The sequence below is a fragment of the Oncorhynchus gorbuscha genome, linkage group LG01 (genome assembly GCF_021184085.1).
Source record: "Oncorhynchus gorbuscha isolate QuinsamMale2020 ecotype Even-year linkage group LG01, OgorEven_v1.0, whole genome shotgun sequence".
NCBI classification, from domain to species: domain Eukaryota; kingdom Metazoa; phylum Chordata; class Actinopteri; order Salmoniformes; family Salmonidae; genus Oncorhynchus; species Oncorhynchus gorbuscha.
Window position 1 is genome coordinate 70736133 of NC_060173.1, and position 20094 is coordinate 70756226.

The 20094-nt window shown below is 45.0% G+C and overlaps 1 long non-coding RNA gene across 1 annotated transcript; it reads left to right on the forward strand.

Annotated features, from left to right (window-relative positions):
* Positions 1–4563: 4563 nt before the first annotated feature.
* On the forward strand, positions 4564–5495 carry LOC124014311. The gene is made up of 3 exons (XR_006835004.1): positions 4564–5023; positions 5169–5249; positions 5471–5495. It is a non-coding gene; the product is annotated as an uncharacterized LOC124014311 (long non-coding RNA).
* The last annotated feature ends 14599 nt before the right edge of the window (positions 5496–20094 follow it).

The window sequence follows — 20094 nt, forward strand, 5'->3', positions numbered from 1 at the left end:
TCTGGTCTCTACTCCCCCCCATTACGGGGTCTGAGACACCGAAGCTTCCCACCATTAGCTCTGACAAATTGAAAACTAGTCATTGGCGACTCCATTACCCACAGTATTAGACTTAAGACGAATCATCCAGCGATCATACACTCTTTACCAGGGGGCAGGGCTACCGACGTTAAGGCTAATCTGAAGATGGTGCTGGCTAAAGCTAAAACTGGCGAGTGTAGAGAGTATAGAGATATTGTTATCTACGTCGGCACCAACGATGTTAGGATGAAACAGTCAGATCACCAAGCGCAACATAGCTTCTGCGTGCATATCAGCTAGAAAGATGTGTCAGCATCGAGTAATTGTCTCTGGCCCCCTCCCAGTTAGGGGGAGTGATGAGCTCTACAACAGAGTCTCACAACTCAATCGCTGGTTGAAAACTGTTTTCTGCCCCTCCCAAAAGATAGAATTTGTAGATAACTGGCCCTCTTTCTGGGACTCGCCCACAATCAGGACCAAGCCTGACCTGCTGAGGAGTGACGGACTCCATCCTAGCTGGAGGGGTGCTCTCATCTTATCTACCAACATAGACAGGGCTCTAACTCCTCTAGCTCCACAATGAAATAGGGTGCAGGCCAGGCAGCAGGCTGTTAGCCAGCATGCCAGCATAGTGGAGTCTGCCACTAGCACAGTCAGTGCAGTCAGCTCAGCTATCACCATTGAGACCGTGTCTGTGCCTCGACCTAGGTTGGGCAAAACTAAACATGGCGGTGTTCGCCTTAGCAATCTCACTAGGATAAAGACCACCTCCATTCCTGTCATTACTGAAAGAGATCATGATACCTCACATCTCAAAATAGGGCTACTTAATGTTAGATCCCTTACTTCAAAGGCAATTATAGTCAATGAACTAATCACTGATCATAATATTGATGTGATTGGCCTGACTGAAACATGGCTTAAGCCTGATGAATTTACTGTTTTAAATGAGGCCTCACCTCCTGGCTACACTAGTGACCATATCCCTCGTGCATCCCGCAAAGGCGGAGGTGTTGCTAACATTTACGATAGCAAATTTCAATTTACAAAAAAAAAAATGACGTTTTCGTCTTTTGAGCTTCTAGTCATGAAATCTATGCAGCCTACTCAATCACTTTTTATAGCTACTGTTTACAGGCCTCCTGGGCCATATACAGCGTTTCTCACTGAGTTCCCTGAATTCCTATCGGACCTTGTAGTCATAGCAGATAATATTCTAATCTTTGGTGACTTTAATATTCACATGGAAAAGTCCACAGACCCACTCCAAAAGGCTTTCGGAGCCATCATCGACTCAGTGGGTTTTGTCCAACATGTCTCTGGACCCACTCACTGTCACAGTCATACGCTGGACCTAGTTTTGTCCCATGGAATAAATGTTGTGGATCTTAATGTTTTTCCTCATAATCCTGGACTATCGGACCACCATTTTATTACGTTTGCAATTGCAACAAATAATCTGCTCAGACCCCAACCAAGGACCATCAAAAGTCGTGCTATAAATTCACAGACAACACAAAGATTCCTTGATGCCCTTCCGGACTCCCTCTGCCTACCCAAGGACGCCAGAGGACAAAAATCAGTTAACCACCTAACTGAGGATCTCGATTTAACCTTGCGCAATACCCTAGATGCAGTTGCATCCCTAAAAACTAAAAACATTTATCATAAGAAACTAGCTCCCTGGTACACAGAAAATACCCGAGCTCTGAAGCAAGCTAACAGAAAATTGGAACGGAAATGGCGCCACACCAAACTGGAAGTCTTTCGACTAGCTTGAAAAGACGGTACCGTGCAGTACCGAAGAGCCCTTACTGCTGCTCGATCATCCTATTTTTCTAACTTAATTGAGGAAAATAAGAACAATCCGAAATTCTTTTTTGATACTGTCGCAAAGCTAACTAAAAAGCAGCATTCTCCAAGAGAGGATGACTTTCACTTTAGCAGTGATAAATTAATGAACTTCTTTGAGGAAAAGATTATGATTATTAGAAAGCAAATTACGGACTCCTCTTTAAACCTGCGTATTCCTCCAAACCTCAGTTGTCCTGAGACTGCACAACTCTGCCAGGACCTAGGATCAAGAGAGACGCTTAAGTGTTTTAGTACTATATCTCTTGACACAATGATGAAAATAATCATGGCCTCTAAACCTTCAAGCTGCATACTGGACCCTATTCCAACTAAACTACTGAAAGAGCTGCTTCCTGTGCTTGGCCTTCCTATGTTGAACATAATAAACGGCTCTCTATCCACCGGATGTGTACCAAACTTACTAAAAGTGGCAGTAATAAAGCCTCTCTTGAAAAAGCCAAACCTTGACCCAGAAAATATAAAAAACTATCGGCCTATATCGAATCTTCCATTCCTCTCAAAAATTTTAGAAAAGGCTGTTGTGCAGCAACTTACTGCCTTCCTGAAGACAAACAATGTATACGAAATGCTTCAGTCTGGTTTTAGACCCCATCATAGCACTGAGACGGCACTTGTGAAGGTGGTAAATGACATTTTAATGGCATCGAACCGAGGCTCTGCATCTGTCCTCGTGCTCCTAGACCTTAGTGCTGCTTTTGATACCATCGATCACCACATTCTTTTGGAGAGATTGGAAACCCAAATTGGTCTACACGGACATGTTCTGGCCTGGTTTAGATCTTATCTGTCGGAAAGATATCAGTTTGTCTCTGTGAATGGTTTTTCCTCTGACAAATCAACTGTAAATTTCGGTGCTCCTCAAGGTTCTGTTTTAGGACCACTATTGTTTTCATTATACATTTTACCTTTTGGGGATGTTATTCGAAAACAATGTTAACTTTCACTGCTATGCGGATGACACACAGCTGTACATTTCAATGAAACATGGTGAAGCCCCAAAATTGCCCTCGCTAGAAGCATGTGTTTCAGACATAAGGAAGTGGATGGCTGCAAACGTTCTACTATTAAACTTGGACAAAACAGAGATGCTTGTTCTAGGTCCCAAGAAACAAAGAGATCTTCTGTTGAATCTGACAATTAATCTTAATGGTTGTACAGTCGTCTCAAATAAAACTGTGAAGGACCTCGGCATTACTCTGGACCCTGATCTCTCTTTTGAAGAACATATCAAGACCATTTCGAGGACAGCTTTTTCCATCTACGTAATATTGCAAAAATCAGAAACTTTCTGTCCAAAAATGATGCAAAAAAATTAATCCATGCTTTTGTCACTTCTAGGTTAGACTACTGCAATGCTCTACTTTCCGGCTACCCGGATAAAGCACTAAATAAACTTCAGTTAGTGCTAAATACGGCTGCTAGAATCCTGACTAGAACCAAAAAATTTGATCATATTACTCCAGTGCTAGCCTCTCTACACTGGCTTCCTGTCAAAGCAAGGGCTGATTTCAAGGTTTTACAGCTAACCTACAAAGCATTACATGGGCTTGCTCCTACCTATCTCTCTGATTTGGTCCTGCCGTACATACCTACACGTACGCTACGGTCACAAGACGCAGGCCTCCTAATTGTCCCTAGAATTTTTAAGCAAACAGCTGGAGGCAGGGCTTTCTCCTATAGAGCTCCATTTTTATGGAACGGTCTGCCTACCCATGTTAGAGACGCAAACTCGGTCTCAACCTTTAAGTCTTTACTGAAGACTCATCTCTTCAGCGGGTCATATGATTGAGTATAGTCTGGCCCAGGAGTGTGAAGGTGAACTGAAAGGCTCTGGAGCAACAAACCGCCCTTGCTGTCTCTGCCTGGCCGGTTCGCCTCTTTCCACTGGGATTCTCTGCCTCTAACCCTATTACAGGGGCTGAGTCACTGGCTTACTGGGGCTCTCTCATGCCGTCCCTGCAGGGGGTGCGTCACCTGAGTGGGTTGATTCACTGTTGTGGTCATCCTGTCTGGGTTGGCGCCCCCCCCCCCCATTGGGTTGTGCCGTGGCGGAGATCTTTGTGGGCTATACTCAGCCTTGTCTCAGGATGGTAAGTTGGTGGTTGAAGATATCCCTCTAGTGGTGTGGGGGCTGTGCTTTGGCAAAGTGGGTGGGGTTATATCCTTCCTGTTTGGCCCTGTCCGGGGGTGTCCTCGGATGGGGCCACAGTGTCTCCTGACCCCTCCTGTCTCAGCCTCCAGTATTTATTCTGTAGTAGTTTGTGTCGGGGGGCTAGGGTCAGTTTGTTATATCTGGAGTACTTCTCCTGTCCTATTCGGTGTCCTGTGTGAATCTAAGTGTGCGTTCTCTAATTCTCTCCTTCTTTCTTTCTCTCTCTCGGAGGACCTGAGCCCTAGGACCATGCCCCAGGACTACCTGACATGATGACTCCTTGCTGTCCCCAGTCCACCTGGCCATGCTGCTGCTCAAGTTTCAACTGTTCTGCCTTACTATTATTTGACCATGCTGGTCATTTATGAACATTTGAACATCTTGGCCATGTTCTGTTATCTCCACCCGGCACAGCCAGAAGAGGACTGGCCACCCCTCATAGCCTGGTTCCTCTCTAGGTTTCTTCCTAGGTTTTGGCCTTTCTAGGGAGTTTTTCCTAGCCACCGTGCTTCTACACCTGCATTGCTTGCTGTTTGGGGTTTTAGGCTGGGTTTCTGTACAGCACTTTGAGATATCAGCTGATGTACGAAGGGCTATATAAATCAATTTGATTTGATTTGATGTTGGTCCGTATGAACAGGATGCAACCCGGATACAGATGGTCCATGAATCGGCGTATGCAAACGTTAGTAGATTACCTTGAAAACAACGGGCAGAAATATTGGACGTAGTCGCCAGATCTTATTTTACCTCAGGAGACTAGTCCTTCTTCATGTGTTTTAGTGTCGACTACACCGGAAACAGTATTGCCGGCACCTACTGGATGCGAGATGTAAAAAAAGGTGAAATCCAAAATGGAAATAAACGACAACTTTTAAACCACTCAAACAACAAACAACTAAATTCAAAGTAAAAAAAATCTACTCCCAGCCATACTCAGATCCGGAGACCTGAGAGGACGGAACTGCTTCTCCAGTCAGTACAGCATGCAGCTCCTTACCCGTTACATCCTTCATTCCAGATAAGTGTTGAGCTACAGATACGATGACCTAAGAGGACAGAACTGCTTCTCCAGTCATTACAGCATGCAGCTCCTTACCCGTTCCATCCTTCTTTCCAGATAAGTGTTCAGCAGCAGATACGATGACCTGAGAGGACTGAACTGCTTCTCCAGTCAGTACAGCATGCAGCTCCTTACCCGGTACGTTACATCGTTCATTCCTGATAAGTGTTCAGTTACAGATACGATGACCTGAGAGGACTGAACTGCTTCTCCAGTCATTACACCATGCAGCTCCTTACCCGTTACATCCTTCATTCCTGATAAGTGTTCAGTTACAGATACGATGACCTGAGAGGACTGAACTGCTTCTCCAGTCAGTACAGCATGCAGCTCCTTACCCATTACATCCTTCATTCCAGATAAGTGTTCAGCTACAGATACGATGACCTGAGAGGACAGAACTGCTTCTCCAGTCATTACACCATGCAGCTCCTTACCCGTTACATCCTTCATTCCAGATAAGTGTTCAGCTACAGATACGATGATACTGATCTTTCGATGAAATCAAGTTCTTATTCACTCATGCAGTGCAGTTTATCACTCAAATCCTGTTACTAAAACTGAATAAAAATAAGAAACTATAGAAACAAGGAGAAATTATATAAAGAATGATAGTAAAAATCTTTGGAGCACTTTAAATTCAATACTGGCCAAAAAGGAAAACTCAGCTCCATAATTAATTGAATCAGATGGCTCATTCATCACAAAACCCACTGATATTGCCAACTACTTTAATACTTTTTTCATTGGCAAGATTAGCAAATGTAGGCATGGCATGCCAGCAACAGACAGACACTACACATCCAAGTATAACTGATCAAGTTATGAAAGACAAGCACAGTCATTTTTAATTCCGTAAAGTGAGTGTGGAAGTGAGGAAAACATTATTGTTGTCAACAATGACAAGCCACCGGGTCTGACAACTTGGATGGAAAATTACTGAGGATAATAGTTGACGATATTGCCACTCCTATTTGCCATTTCTTCAATTTAATCCTAACTTAAAGTGTGTAACGTCATGCCTGGAGGGGAGCAAAAGTCATTCCGCTACCCAAGAATAGAAAATCCCCCTTTACGGTCTGAAATAGCCGAGCCAACAGCCTGTTACCAAGCCTTAGTAAACTTTTGGAAAAATGGTGTTTGACCAGATGCAATGCTATTTTACTGTAAACCAACAAAAACAACTCTACATGTTTCTAGGCAAGGACATTCAACAAGCATGGCACTTACACAAATCACTGATTATTGGCTGAAAGAAATTGATAAAAGATTGTGGGAGCTGTTTTGTTAGACAGCAATGCAGCTTTTGACATTATCGATCATAGCCTGCTGATGGAAAAACGTATATGTGTTGTGGTTGTACACCCTGTGCTATATTGTGGACAAAGAAGGGTGTTCTTTAATGGAGCATAATTCAGGTAGAATCAGGAATTTTCCAGAGCATCTCTCTAGGCCCCTTACCTTTTTCAATCTTTACTGGGCAATGCCAGTGTGTCTATGTATGAGGATGACTCAACACTATACATGTCAGCTAGTACAGCAAGTGAAAACTGCAAAGCTTAACAGACTTCTGGTGCCGACAGAGATGGCCGCCTCGCTTTGCATTCTTCGGAAACTATGCAGTATTTAGTTTTTTATGTATTACTTCTTACACTGTTACCCCAGGAAATCTTAAGTCTTATTACATACAGCCGGGAGGAACTATTGGATATCAGAGCAACGTCACCTTCTCAACATCATGACCAGGAATACAACTTTCCCGAAGCGGATCCTCTGTTTAGCCCACCACCCAGGACAATTGATCGGATCCCAGCAGGCCACCCAAAACAACGGCGCCGCAGAAAGTGCAGACGGAGCGGTCTTCTGGTCAGGCTCTGTAAACGGGCACATTGCTCACCGCTCCCGAGCATACTACTCTCCAATGTCCAGTCTCTTGACAACAAGGTAGATGAAATCTGAGCAAGGATTGCCTTCCAGAGAGACATCAGAGATTGTAACATTCTCTGTTTCACGGAAACATGGCTCACTCAGGATACATTATCAGAGTCGGTACAGCCACTCGGTTTCTTCACGCTTCGCGCCGACAGAAACAAACATCTCTCTGGTAAGAAGAAGGGCGGGGGTGTATGCCTTATGATTAATGAGTCGTGGTGTGATTGTAACAGCATACAGGAACTCAAGTCCTTTTGTTCACCTGACCTAGAATTCCTTACAATCAAATGCCAACCACATTATCTACCAAGAGAATTCTATTCGATTATAATCACAGTCGTGTATATCCCCACCCCCCTCCCCAAAGCAGACACCTCGATGGCCCTGAAAGAACTTCATTGGACTCTATGTAAACTGGAAACCACATATCCTGAGGCTGCATTTAATGTAGCTGGGGATTTTAACAAGGCTAATCTGAAAACAAGGCTCCCTACATTTTATCAGCATATCGAATGCGCAACCTGGGCTGGCAAAATTCTGGATCATTGTAACTCTAACTTCCGCGACACATACAAAACCCTCACTCGGCTTCCTTTAGGCAAATCTGACCATGACTCCATTTCTTGCTCCCAGTCTATAGACAGAAACTAAAACAGGAAACACCGTGCTCAGGTCTGTTCAACGTTGGTCTGACCAATCTGGTTCCACGCTTCAAGATTGCTTCGATCACGTGGACTGGGATATGTTCCAGATAGCGTTGAACAACAACATTGATGTATACGCTGATTCGGTGATGAAAGTGCATCGGTGATGTTGTACCCACAGCGACTATTAAAACCTTCCCCAACCAGAAATCGTGGATTGATGGCAGCGTTCTCGCAAAACTGAAAATGTGAACCACTGCTTTTAATCAGGGCAAGGCAACCAGAAACATGACCAAATACAAACATTGTAGCTATTCCCTCCACAAGGCAATCAAACAAGCTAAGCGTCAGAATAGAGACAAAGAAGAGTCTCAATTCAACGGCTCAGACACGAGAGTTATGTGGCAGGGTCTACAGTCAATCACAGACTACAAAAAGAAAACCAGCCCCGTCACGGACCACGATGTCTGGCTACCAGACAAACTAAACAACTTCTTTGCTCGCTTTGAGGACAATACAGTGCCACCGACACGGCCTGCTACCAAAACCTGCGGGCGCTCCTTCACCGCAGCCAACATGAGTAAAACATTTAAACGTGTTAACCCTCGCAAGGCTGCCAGCCCAGACTGCATCCCTAGCCGCGTCCTCAGAGCATGCGCTGAGCAGCTGGCTGGTGTGTTGATGGACATATTCAATCAATCCCTATCTCAGTCTGCTGTCCCCACATGCTTCAAGATGGCCACCATTGTTCCTGTTCCCAAGAAAGCTAAGGTAACTGAGCTAAATGACTATCGACCCATAGCACTCACTTCCGTCATCATGAAGTGCTTTGAGAGACTAGTCAAGGATCATATCACCTCCACCCTACCTGAGACCCTAGACCCACTGCAATTTGCTTACCGCCCCAAAAGGTCCACAGACAACGCAATCACACTGCCCTAAACCATCTGGACAAGAGGAATACCTATGTAAGAATGCTGTTCATCGACTACAGCTCAGCATTTAACACCATAGTGCCCTCCAAACTCGTCATTAAGCTCGAGACCCTGGGTCTCGACCCCGCCCTGTGCAACTGGGTCCTGGACTTCCTGATGGGCCACCCCCAGGTGGTGAGGGTAGGAAACATCTCCACCCCGCTGATCCTCAACACTGGCATCACCGGAGGCAAACTACCTGCCCTCCAGGACACCTACACCACCCGATGTTACAGGAAGGCCAAAAAAATCATCAAGGACAACAACCACCCGAGCCACTGCCTGTTCACCCCGCTATCATCCAGAAGGCGAGGTCAGTACAGGTGCTTCAAAGCTGGGCCCGAGAGACTGAAAAACAGCTTCTATCTCAAGGCCATCATACTGTTAAACAGCCATCACTAACATTGAGTGGCTGCTGCCAACATGCTGACTCAAATCTCGAGCCACTATAATAATAAAACATTGGATGTAATAAATATATCACTAGTCACTTTAAACAATGCCACTTTAAATACATTTACTCATCCCTACATTACTCATCTCATATGTATATACTGTATTTTATACGATCTACTGCATCTTGCCTTTGCCGTTCAACCATCGCTCATCCATATATTTATATGTACTTATTCTTGTGTGTAAAAGGTAGTTGTTGTGAAATTGTTAGATTACTTGCTAGATATTACTGCATATTCGGAACTAAAAGCACAAGCATTTCGCTACACCCGCATTAACATCTGCTAACCATGTGTATGTGACCAATAACATTTGATTTGATTTGAAGCTTAACAAAGAGCTGTAGTTAGTTTCAGAACAGGTGGCAAGGAATACATTGGTCCTAAATATTTCAAAAACTAAAAGCATTGTTTTTGGGACAAATAATTCACTAAACCCTAAACCTCAACTAAATATTGTAATAAATGTGGAAATTGAGCAAGTTGAGGTGGCTAAACAGCTTGGAGTAGCCCTGTATTGTAAACTGTCATGGTCGAAACATGTTGATACAACAGTAGCTAAGATGGGCAGAAGTCTGTCCACAATACAGTGCTGATCTGACAGTAGTTGTGTTGTTATGGTCAATAGTTGTGTGGTTGTGGTCAGTAGTTGTGTTCCATAGTGGTCAATAGTAGGTGTCGTTCAGCAGTTGTGGTCAGTCATTATGTGGTTGTGGTCAGTAGTTGTGTGGTCAGTGGTTGTGTTGCTCAACCGGTTCACAAAATTGAATGACCGCAACAGCCCTATCTGAAGGGAATCCGTGATGTCCTCTGTCTCCCCTTGCTTGTGGAGCCCCACTTATGCAATGTCATGACATACTGACATACTGTACCTGGACCAGCTGTTGAGATGTATCTTTAGTGAATCAGGTGTTAAATGATAACATTAAAATGTCCAAAACATGAAGAACACTTTCCTAATATTGAGTATATTCAGAACACCCTCAATGCGTCAGGGCGTGGACTCTACATATGGTGTCCAAAGTGTTCCACAGGGATGCTGGCCCATGTTGACTCCAGTGCTTCTCACAGTTGTGTGAAGTTGGCTGGATGTTCTTTGGGTGGTGGATCACTCTTAGTACACACGGGAAATGGTTGAGCGTGAAAAACCCAGCAGAGTTGCATTTCTTGACACACTCAAACCAGTGCGCCTGGCACCTACTACCATACCCCATTCAAAGGCACATCTTTGGTCTTCCCCATTTACCCTCTGAATGGCACACAAACCATCCATGTCTCAATTGTGTAAAGGCTTAAAAATCCTCCTTTAACCTGACTCCATCCCTTCAACTACACTGATTGAAGTGGATTTAACAAGTGACATCAATAAGGATCATACACTGCTCAAAAAAATAAAGGGAACACTAAAATAACACATCCTAGATCTGAATGAATGAAATATTCTTATTAAATACTTTTTCTTTACATAGTTGAATGTGCTGACAACAAAATCACACAAAAATGATCAATGGAAATCAAATGTATCAACCCATGGAGGTCTGGATTTGGAGTCACACTCAAAATTAAAGTGGAAAACCAAACTACAGGCTGATCTAACTTTGATGTAATGTCCTTAAAACAAGTCAAAATGAGGCTCAGTAGTGTGTGTGGCTACCTCTGGCGAGCACATGGAGGTCTGTGCGGCCCCCCAAAGAAATGCCACCCCACACCATGACTGACCCACCGCCAAACCGGTCATGCTGGAGGATGTTGCAGGCAGCAGAACGTTCTCCACGGCGTCTCCAGACTCTGTCACGTCTGTCACGTGCTCAGTGTGAACCTGCTTTCATCTGTGAAGAGCACAGGGCGCCAGTGGCGAATTTGCCAATATTGGTGTTCTCTGGCAAATGCCAAACGTCCTGCACGGTGTTGGGCTGTAAGCACAACCCCCACCTGTGGACGTCGGGCCCTCATACCACCCTCATGGAGTCTGTTTCTGACCGTTTGAGCAGACACATGCACATTTGTGGCCTGCTGGAGGTCATGTTGCAGGGCTCTGGCAATGCTCCTCCTTGTACAAAGACGGAGGTAGCGGTCCTGCTGCTGGGTTGTTGCCCTCCTACGGCCTCCTCCACATCTCCTGATGTACTGGCCTGTCTCCTGGTACCTCCTCCATGCTCTGGACACTATGCTGACAGACACAGCAAACCTTCTTGCCACAGCTCGCATTGATGTGTCATCCTGGATGAGCTGCACTACCTGAGCCACTTGTGTGGGTTGTAGACTCCGTCTCATGCTACCACTAGAGTGAAAGCACCGCCAACATTCAAAAGTGACCAAAACATCAGCCAGCATAGGAACTGAGAAGTGGTCTGTGGTCACCACCTGCAGAACCACTCCTTTATCGGGGGTGTCTTGCTAATTGCCTATAATTTCCACCTGTTGTCTATTCCATTTGCACAACAGCATGAGAAATGTATTGTCAATCAGTGTTGCTTCCTAAGTGGACAGTTTGATTTCACAGAGGTGTGATTGACTTGGAGTTACATCGTGTTGTTTAAGTGTTCCCTTTATTTTTTTGAGCAGTGTACTTTTCTCCTGGTCAGTCTCATGGAAAGAGCAGACATTGCTAATGTTTTGTACACAGTGGATAAGCAAGCAAAAAAACAAGAACATAAACATCCAGTGGCTTCAATAGAGTGGCAGATGCATTCATATATACCAGTGTTACTCACTTTTTTGTAAGGGGGCCACTTTGGGATGAGACAATCAGTCAGAGGGCTGCACAGATATTTAATTTATTGTGTTTTTCTTCCAATATTATCAATTGAGGGAAATTCAGAGCAATAGAGCAAATGCAATTGATTTGATGTACAGCACATCACAAATATATACATACAGACATCAAATAGTCTACATCACATGCATAAGACCCATATTAAAGTGTTACCTCAGTAGTTGAATGAGCGAAAATGTCCCTTCTGCTCCTTGACTGAATTCATTCTAAATGTATAGTCTGTTGTTGCCATCCTTGTGAGGCAATCCAAGTGTCCATTGGTCAGTCTGTTTCTCTTTTGTTTCACAATGTTTATTGTTGAAAATGTTGCTTCACATTAATAAGTTGTAACGGTTTTGACTTGAGGTTATTATTTATAGGGGTGCCAGGTAGGTTGTGCCTACCAGAGAAAACATTAGTTTCTCCTTTTAGTTTGGGTGGGAATGAGTCCCATCTGGTCCGTCAAGTCTACACCAATACAAAGGACGTATGTAAAAGTCAGGATGGAAATAAACTTTTCATAAACCCTTAAAACATTGAAAAGAACTTCAAAAACAATTATATTCTGTTGCGTGGGTTGTATTAGCAACAACAATGATTACACACATATATAATAATATCACAATGAGTTCTGGTTCCTCCAGAAATGTCCTGTACCTCGGGCCTAAAAAGAGTCCTGCCCGGTAGAGTTCAGGGAACTCAAGTGACTTTTGTCACGCGATGTTTGTCCGTTCGTTCCGTGTAGCGTAAACCCAGTATTAAACATACAATCAATATAACAATTACTTTACCACAGAACCTTAAAGCGGATCAACTCTTAATTAAGTCCTCAACTACCACTAACTACACAAATCACAGTATACATCACATCCAAACAAATGAAATACCGTATACAAAAAGGTGGTAGTCAGTCGGTCAGTCAGACAATCCAATCCGCCAATAGATCTCCAGCGGAGAAAGGCCACGAAGAACGGAGAGGTGTAGTCCAGGGACGCAAAGAGTGGATCCGATCCTGGGTAAACTCTCTTAGGCTACAAAACACACGTTTAACGGCAACAAAACAAACGGAATAGAGAAGCTTCGGAACCGAGGGTTGAACACATCCTCATGCACGTCTCCATCACAAACCCCACTTTTGCGCAGCTGATACTGGCTATTTAATTGGGAATTAAAGGGAAAGCGCCCTATTGGAAGGAGCTGCACTGAGACGGTTCAGAAAAATTCAGGGCCGTCACACACCCCCTCCCCTGGAAAAAGCCGACCATTGCCCTGGAAGGCACATCTTGGTCGGGGAAACCGAGAAAGGTCTCATCGCTTTCCTCTACAAAAATATTCATTACTTTTTGGAGCTCACGCTCCTCAGCTGAGGGGCCACAGGCCTTAAGGTGCGAGACTTCTGGGTCTGGGAATCCGAGAAAAGTCTCCTCACTTTCCTGTTCAAAGATATCCAGCACCTTGCGGCGCTCAATCGCCTCCATTTCCTCAGCCGAGGGGTAACAGGCCTTAAGGCGTGAGACATGAACAACGCGCATATCTTCACCTGTGTCCTCTTTCACCACTCGGTAGTTCAAAGGGCCCATCTGCTCCACAATCCTATATGGTCCTTGCCATTTAGGAGCGAGCTTGGCCGAGAAGAATTGTTCAGCTTTCGAGTAAGGATGAGAGCAAAGCCACACCCGATCACGAAGCTGGAACTGCATGTCTCGTCTGTTCTTATCATAATTTCTCTTCTGCTTGAGTCGAGCCTGGATCATGTTCTTTGAGACAAGAGCTCTCAAGTCATGGAGATGGCCTACCTGGTCATAGCAAGCAGCGTCTGGAGTAAGCTGCTGGGGCTGTAGCACCATATCCAAGGGTCCTCGGAGAGGACGACTTAGGTTCAGCTCTGCAGGTGTGACTCCAGTGGACTCTTGCACAGCAGAATTCAGGGCAAATCGAAACTCATGAAGGTGCTTGTCCCAGTGTTTGTGCTGGGTCCCTACATAGGAAGCAATCATTGTCTTCAAGGTTCGATTTACTCTCTCAGTGAGATTGGTCTGTGGGTGATAGGCCGTGGTCAACTTCTGCCTCAGGTTCCATCTTTGGCAGGTCTCCTCAAAGAGATCAGAGACAAATTGGGAACCTCGATCAGACAGGATGTAATCAGGCACTCCCCAGCGAGTCAGGATCTCTTTCGTAAGGATGTTAGAGACGGTCCTTGCTGTGGCCTGACGCAGGGAAAAGAGTTCCACCCACTTTGAATAGTAATCAACAAAAACAAGTATGTACACATTCTGATTGGAGCTTCTAGGAAATGGACCCATCAAATCCACTCCTAACATTTCCCAAGGTCGGGTAACCACCGTTTGCTGCAACTTGCCAGCAGGCTTTCTACCTTCTGGTTTGTACATTTGACAAACCTGACAATTTCGGATGTGTGACTTCACATCCATGCTCAGATGTGGCCAGTAGAGTAACGCTTGCAACCGCTTGTAGGTTTTGAACCTGCCCAAATGACCAGCTAATGGGTCTTCATGGAAATGTTGAAGCAGTTGTAGGCGTAGAGTGTCCGGTATGTACATTTGGTAGAGTGTTCTGTGAGGTAGTTGTACGACTCGGTAGACTTTATCTTCAATGATGGTCAGCTTTGTGGTAGGATTGACCATCTTTTCTCCATCTTCCAGGATAGTCTGGTACAAAGCCTGTACTTCTGGATCATCCTGTTGAGCTTTCCATATTGCCTCATCAGAGATGGGAAAGTCTGTTTTGGGCGAGTCTCGACTGCTTGACAGGACAGTAGCACATGTAAGATCAGGGCCACCATTATCACAAGCAGGAGCTCTGGACAAGGCATCTGGAACAGTGTTGTATTTTCCTTTCCTGTATTCCACTGCAAAGGTGAACTCTTGCAACCGTAGAGCCCATCTAATGAGTCTGGTGCTTGGTTTGTTGGTCTTGAACACCCACACAAGGGAGGAATGGTCAGTGACCACAGTGAAGTGTCTACCCTCCAAGTAGTACCTCCACTTTTCCAAAGCCCAGACCACTGCAAGGCACTCTTGCTCTGTTGTGGAGTAGTTCCGTTCTGCTCCATTCAATGTCCGACTGGCGAACGCTAGCACTTCTTCAGTGCCAAGTCCAGTCTGTTGGACTAGGACAGCACCAAGTCCAACATCACTTGCATCAGTGTAAACAACAAAAGGGCAATCAAAGTTGGGATGACCTAAAATGGGAGGTGTGACGAGATGTCGTTTCAGGGTTTCAAATGAGGTCTGGCACTCTGCCGTCCATTGGAATTTCGCTCCTTTTCGCTTCAACGCGTTGAGGGGTTCTGCCACCTGGGAGAAGTGCGACACAAACCGATGGTACCATCCAGCCATACCAAGGAACCGTTGAAGGGCCTTGAGTGTGGTTGGCACAGGGAAGTCTTGTACAGCCTTTGTCTTTTCAGGATCCACATGAATGCCGTCGAAAGACACAATATGGCCAAGGAACTTCAGGGAGGTTTGGCAGAAGTTGCTCTTCTTCATATTTAAGGTCAGACCAGCTTCTCTTAGCTTGTCCAACACTGCTTGAAGATCTTGAAAGTGTCTTTCTCTGTTCTGAGAGTAGATAATTATATCGTCCAGGTAGACGAAACAGATCTTCCCTTTGAGCTCACCTAACGCAATCTCCATGAGTCTTTGGAAAGTGGCAGGGGCATTCTTTAATCCAAAGGGCATCACCTTAAAGGAAAACAAGCCCTCGGCACAGACAAACGCAGTCTTGTCCTTGCTTTCCTGGTCCATCTCAACCTGCCAATAACCACTATTGAGGTCAAGGGTAGTGAACACAACAGCGCCAGACAATGACTCCAGGATCTCATGGATGGTAGGAAGAGGATAGGCATCAGTCTGAGAAACATTGTTGGTCTTCCTATAGTCCACACAAAATCTAAGACCACCAGTCTTTTTTGGGATGAGGACAACAGGAGCAGCCCAGGGAGAGGAGGAACGTTCTATTATATCTTGTGCTAACATGTCATTTATGAGTCCCTTTTGGATGATTAGCTTCGCTGGGGACAAACGATATGGCTTTTGCTTGATCGGCATTTCCTGTGTAAGGAATATTTTGTGCTTCAGGAGCCCGGTGCGTCCTAGCTTTGAAGTACATACATCAGCATTATTCTGCAGCTGTTCCAACAGCCGTAACTCCTCTGGCTGTTCCAGCTGAGCTCTTCTCACAGCCTGTAAAAGGAGATCGTCAGAAGGATTATCAAGGGTTAGTGGTACCGGAGCAACGGCAGAGAAGAGTGCCACATTTGAACCCCAATCATGTAACTTTTTAGCTTCTGATTGGTGCGGTATTAACTGAAAGGAAGGGGATGTCGATGGGGGCGTAGGCAGTGACTCTTGGGGTTTCAGCTCTGGTTAAAGCACCCAGAGAAGGATGGTCATTGCTGCGAAGAGAGTTAGGTGTGTTGGCCTGTTGTGATTTGTGGTTTCTGGAAGGGTTTACTTGATACGGTCTTGGACATGTAGCTGAAGAATGTCCCTTTTGGCTACATCTCCAACAGAACATGAGAGAGGTCTTGGCTGGAGACTCTGGCTGTTGTTGATGGTCTGTCTTGGGCAACTGTTTGGGTGTCTGTTTCTTTCTCTGGTCATATTGCTGTTGGCATTCTCTGTCCTTCTCAAACTGCTGTCCCAAGCGAACCAGTCCATCGACAGTGGTGACTGTAGCATGGCCTTGTCTTGGCTGTTCAGAGGTGCTAGCTTGGCCCTCAGTGGTCTGAAAAGAAGTGGACACCAGAGAAACTCTGTGTAAGGAGTTGTGCCTAATGGAGGCCATGTCCACAGACACGTCATCCAACATTTTAACACAATTAGAGAGTTCTCTCTGCAAGTGGCCTACAGTGTTAACCATGGGAGAAAAAACAGAATTAACGTCCTTGAGGACCTCAGTGTGGTGATGTTGCAGGCGCCATTGGAGAGTGGCAGTGAATTGGTTTCGTTGGTAGTCAAACTGCCTGTCCAGGGCACCAGTAATTTCCCGTCTTCCACTCTCACTGAGCTCTGTCAGCATGTGGGTTAGAGTGCTCAGTGAGTTTCTGAATTCCATGGTACTCTGTTGTTGCTCTTCCCTCAGACATTTGAAATTATGGTGGATAAGAGTTTGGAGATGTTGTTGAGTCCGACGAATATCAAGGATGTCACCTTGAAGTTGTAAGACTACAACCTCTGGAGATAAACCAGACAATGGAGGAAGGTTGGGTGTCAGAGGGAGGGCTAGCTCAGTACTTCCACACAGAACCATGTCAATAAGTGAGTAACTGGTTAGACCTCCTGTGGCCTGTGGCTCAGGCCGGGCATTCAGATTCCCAGGGCTCTGGCCCAAAGCAACTCCATTATCTCCATTCACATTATGATTTGCGTTGTCAGCTTGATGGTCAGAATGGCCCTGTGTATTCCCATTGACAGGTATGACATGGATGAGCACATTATCTTGGGGTGAATCCATTGTTTTAATTCCACACAAAATATTTGCTTTGGTTAGTTCTCAATGTTGAGCTGTCCCATCTGGGGTGCCATTTTTTATGTAACGGTTTTGACTTGAGGTTATTATTTATAGGGGTGCCAGGTAGGTTGTGCCTACCAGAGAAAACATTAGTTTCTCCTTTTAGTTTGGGTGGGAATGAGTCCCATCTGGTCCGTCAAGTCTACACCAATACAAAGGACGTATGTAAGTCAGGATGGAAATAAACTTTTCATAAACCCTTAAAACATTGAAAAGAACTTCAAAAACAATTATATTCTGTTGCGTGGGTTGTATTAGCAACAACAATGATTACACACATATATAATAATATCACAATGAGTTCTGGTTCCTCCAGAAATGTCCTGTACCTCGGGCCTAAAAAGAGTCCTGCCCGGTAGAGTTCAGGGAACTCAAGTGACTTTTGTCACGCGATGTTTGTCCGTTCGTTCCGTGTAGCGTAAACCCAGTATTAAACATACAATCAATATAACAATTACTTTACCACAGAACCTTAAAGCGGATCAACTCTTAATTAAGTCCTCAACTACCACTAACTACACAAATCACAGTATACATCACATCCAAACAAATGAAATACCGTATACAAAAAGGTGGTAGTCAGTCGGTCAGTCAGACAATCCAATCCGCCAATAGATCTCCAGCGGAGAAAGGCCACGAAGAACGGAGAGGTGTAGTCCAGGGACGCAAAGAGTGGATCCGATCCTGGGTAAACTCTCTTAGGCTACAAAACACACGTTTAACGGCAACAAAACAAACGGAATAGAGAAGCTTCGGAACCGAGGGTTGAACACATCCTCATGCACGTCTCCATCACAAACCCCACTTTTGCGCAGCTGATACTGGCTATTTAATTGGGAATTAAAGGGAAAGCGCCCTATTGGAAGGAGCTGCACTGAGACGGTTCAGAAAAATTCAGGGCCGTCACAAAGTGCTGACAAAAAAAGTCACCTTTTGCACACACTGCTTCAGAAGTGGATACTCTGTGTCTGACAAGGCTCCAGAATGGGTAACAACGTGCAATGTGTCAATAGCAGCTCTACCATCTCTCTATTCCAGCATGGACAGGACAGAGGGCTGTGATGCCCGGGGTCAGAGATGACACTATCTCACTCTCTATTCCAGCATGGACAGGACAGAGGGCTGTGATGCCCGGGGTCAGAGATGACACTGGCACATGAAAGGTTTCTCAATGAAATTGAAAAACTCCATGATATCCTTGAATTTTGACTCTCCAACACACGTACAAATACATAATAGCTAAAATGTTGCAGTATGTCTGGGATGGATGTGGTGACTGCTCTGCGTTTTGGAAAATGAACAACTGTCTGTCAGTGTGGTGACTTTATTTTGAAATGATGTGACCACACGCAGCATTTTGCCTGGAGTTTTAGCTTTCCCTTGGAGCTGGAGATTCACCATGTTCAGGTGGTAGGTGATGTCAGTTAGAAAAATCCAGCTTTAATATCCACTGTGGATCATCCAGCTCTGGCTCCTCTCCCCTTGCTTGCAACACGAGACAGCCTTCTCACCTCATTGTGAAATATCAAGCTGCCGTATTCTGTCTGGTATTCTTCCAGCAATTCAAAATCAAATCAAATCAAATGTATTTGTCACTTACACATGGTTAGCAGATGTTAATGCGAGTGTAGCGAAATGCTTGTGCTTCTAGTTCCGACAATGCAGTAATAACCAATAATTCCAAAACTACTACCTTATAGACACAAGTGTACGGGGAAAAAGAATATGTACATAAAGATATATGAATGAGTGATGGTACAGAGCGGCATAGGCAAGATACAGTAGATGGTATCGAGTCCAGTATATACATATGAGAGGAGTATGTAAACAAAGTGGCATAGTTAAAGTGGCTAGCGATACATGTATTACATAAAGATGCAGTAGATGATATAGAGTATAGTATATACGTATACATATGAGATGAATGATGTAGGGTATGTAAACATTATATTAGGTAGCATTGTTTAGAGTGGCTAGTGATATATTTTACATCATTTCCCATCCATTCCCATTATTAAAGTGGCTGGAGTTGAGTCAGTGTGTTGGCATCAGCCACTCAATGTTAGTGGTGGCTGTTTAACAGTCTGATGACCTTGAGATAGAAGCTGTTTTTCAGTCTCTCGGTCCCAGCTTTGATGCACCTGTACTGACCTTGCCTTCTGGATGATAGCGGGGTGAACAGGCAGTGGCTCGGGTGGTTGTTGTCCTTGATGATCTTTATGGCCTTCCTGTGACATCGGGTGGTGTAGGTGTCCTGGAGGGCAGGTAGTTTGCCCGCGGTGATGCGTTGTGCAGACCTCACTACCCTCTGGAGAGCCTTACGGTTGTGGGTGGAGCAGTTAGCGTACCAGGCGGTGATACAGCCCGCCAGGATGCTCTCGATTGTGCATCTGTAGAAGTTTGTGAGTGCTTTTGGTGACAAGCCAAATTTCTTCAACCTCCTGAGTTTGAAGAGGCGCTGCTGCGTCTTCTTCACGATGCTGTCTGTGTGGGTGGACCAATTCAGTTTGTCTGTGATGTGTACACCGAGGAACTTAAAACTTACTACCCTCTCCACTACTGTTCCATCGATGTGGATAGGGGGGTGTTCCCTCTGCTGTTTCCTGAAGTCCACATCTCCTTAGTTTTGTTGACGTTGAGTGTGAGGTTATTTTCCTGACACCACACTCCGAGGGCCCTCACCTCCTC